The 2,739-nt window shown below is 51.2% G+C and overlaps 1 protein-coding gene across 5 annotated transcripts in view; it reads right to left on the bottom strand.

The window, feature by feature from the left end:
* Positions 1-534: 534 nt before the first annotated feature.
* The window catches only part of LMO2 (LIM domain only 2), a 32,981-nt gene continuing 30,776 nt past the window's right edge, over positions 535-2,739 (bottom strand). For all 5 annotated transcript variants that reach the window (XM_075567587.1, XM_075567586.1, XM_075567590.1 and 2 more), the window contains exon 4: positions 535-2,739. This exon is cut by the window's right edge and continues 970 nt beyond it. The gene's annotated coding sequence lies outside the window, so the exon portion shown is untranslated.

Here is a 2,739-nt window from a genome sequence, read left to right as displayed (position 1 = left end):
TTGGCTGTTTTTGTTTCTTTGAAAGTTTTAGTACAAACGACTTTTCCTGAATAGCGGAGACTTTGTCAATTCTCCATCCCCCCCCCACCGCCCTTATCTCAGAACCAATGATGGGGAGTGAGACAGAGGGGGCTTTGCCTGTGCAAAGCCCTCCCGCATTCGTGTACCTATCTGGACTTGGATTGAGTCCATTTCCGGAGCCGCACTACGTGTGTGTGTGTGTGTGTGTGTGTGTGTGTGTGTGTGTGTGTGTGTGTGTGTGTGTGTGTGTGTGTGTGTGTGTGTGTGTGTGTGTGTGTGTGTATATATATAAATATATATATATAATTATCACTATTATGTCCACTAGGTTTTAATTCACTAAACGGTAATGCCACACAGCAGAGCACCGCCCTCTATGGGGCAGGTCCCAGTCGCCATGTGTACGTGGGCGCACAAGGCGCGATGATGCGACCGCTGGAGGGAAGGTAGAGAAGGAGAAAAACTGGAAGAGCACTACTGTAAGTATCAAAAAAGTAGAAAGGAGGGTGCGTATCCCATAAAAAGATTATTTATTGGTCATGGAAAAACAGGGCAATGGAGAGCAATACCAACGCTTCACGCGTCACAGAGCGCTTTCTCAAGGTTAGCATTACGCAGTCACATGGCCGCGGGAAGGCAAGGATTTGTCTTTCCCTGCAGCGACGTGGTCACATGGTTGACTAGCAACCAATGGTTGTGCATAGTGTAGACCGTTATGGTCGCGCCCCGCACGTCATGGCTGTGCCCCCCCCCCCCCGTCCGTCATGGCCGCGCCCCCCATCGCTACCTCTAGAGCGCGGCTTTTACCAGTGCACGCGCCGCCAGGCGCTCCGACGCACGTTCAGCCGTGGCCTCTGGGGGCTCAGCCTCAAGTAACACACAGTGACAGACATCAGTGACCCCTCCCAAGCATCAAAGTCATTCCCCCAGGTGTGACCCCATGTCACTGTCACTACAAACTTTGGGCGTTATTCAGTCAATCGGAGTTTCTGTGCGCTTATGTCCCGAACAGCACTATTGCAGTTTAATGAATATCCCCCTTGCTGTAACGTGTACTTGCACACACCCCTGCAGCCCCCATACATCCCTGTGCCTCAGACAGACAGCATTTAAAGTGCTCTCATCACTTCCCGTACTATATGGGAACAGGGTCATTAGATTATAATCAGTATCACCCATGTGAAGAGCGGCAGATGGGGTGACAATGAGCAGGCTTAGTGATTAGGCCTCCGGGGCCTGTCTATAGGTATATAATTAGGTATATAAATAGGTATAGCAGTTATTAAAAATGAGCGAGATCGAATTTCTGAAATCCGGCTCCTCGAACCTTGGCAATTTGAGTAACATTACGCCGCCAGCATGGAGGTGCCAGTTTCCAGACACGCGCGGCTCACCTGTACACGCACTGACACTTAGGTAAGGTGGACACCCTACACAAGCTGTGTTTGTGATGTACTTTTAATGTCATTGATTTAAATCTTTACAACAGCAGCAATTTTTAGTAAAGCTTCGGCTTCTGGCTCCTCCCAATAATGATACAATTACACATCCTCCGACACTTCGCTTATAAAACAGGAACCTCTGAGGCTCCTCTACTTGTGCTGGGGGTTGGTATTTCCAAGCAGTTTCAATGGAGGTCCTCTATCCCATGGGGTGCTCAACTCCAGTCCTCAAGCACCCCCCCCCCCCCCCCCCCACACAAACAGGTCAGGTTTTCAGGTTATCCCAGCTTCAGCACAGGTGGCTCAATTAGGCTGCGTCCATAGAGATAGGAGCAGTGCTGAACCGCGCTGACGGGAGGCGGGGCAGTGACGTCGCTGGGCCAATCGCCCGCGACGCACCGACGTCATTGTCACGGCGCCTGAAGCAGGGATATCCTGAAAACCTGACCTGTTTGGGGGGTGCTTGAGGACTGGACATGAGCCCCCCTGTACTAACCTATGCATCTTATCACAGCCTTTCATGTTTAATTGGGACATCTGGTCTTACAGGACAGAGACACAAGTACCTGCTGCATAGATACAGTTGTAGGGTATGCAATTATTCATATATACGCACAGCTCTCCTCACAATCCCGCAAGGCTTAACCCTTCCAGTGCTGGAGGAGACTTTTATAATCTATAGAGCCAGCGGCGGATTTTGAAATCTGCCGCCCCTAGGAACTTATATACGCCGGCCGACCTCTCCTCCTTCCGATTCGCGGCGTCATTTCGTCCCCAAAGTGACATCACACGGCATGTCGTTGCCATGGTAACGTGACACCATGGCATCATTTGACGCCACAACATCACGTGGCCATGGCAACGACACGCCGTGTAACGTCAGGTGGGTGACATCCGCGGCGTCATTTGAAGCTGCGAATCGGAAGGAGGAGGAGGGCGGCAGTGCGGAGACAGCAAGGAGGCGCCCGGCGTATGTAAGTGACTTCCCATCAGGCCAGAGAGTGCGGTAAATGTATATGGGGCAGACATTTTTGCTGCCCCAAAATTTTGTCGCCCGGGCCTAACGGGAAATCTGCCAGTGTGTGTGTGTGTGTGTGTGTGTGTGTGCGTGTGTGTGTGTATGTGTGTGTGTGTGTGTGCATGTATCACTGGAAGAGGTCTGTGTTCTATCAGCACCGAATGGCCAGAACACGCACACCACACACACTGATACACACACCACACACACACTGATACACCCACACAGACACCACACACACACACACTTTAGCAAGTT

This window comes from Ascaphus truei, chromosome 12, assembly GCF_040206685.1.
Source record: "Ascaphus truei isolate aAscTru1 chromosome 12, aAscTru1.hap1, whole genome shotgun sequence".
Taxonomy (NCBI): Eukaryota; Metazoa; Chordata; class Amphibia; order Anura; family Ascaphidae; genus Ascaphus; species Ascaphus truei.
This window is presented reverse-complemented; position numbering and strand designations above follow the sequence as displayed.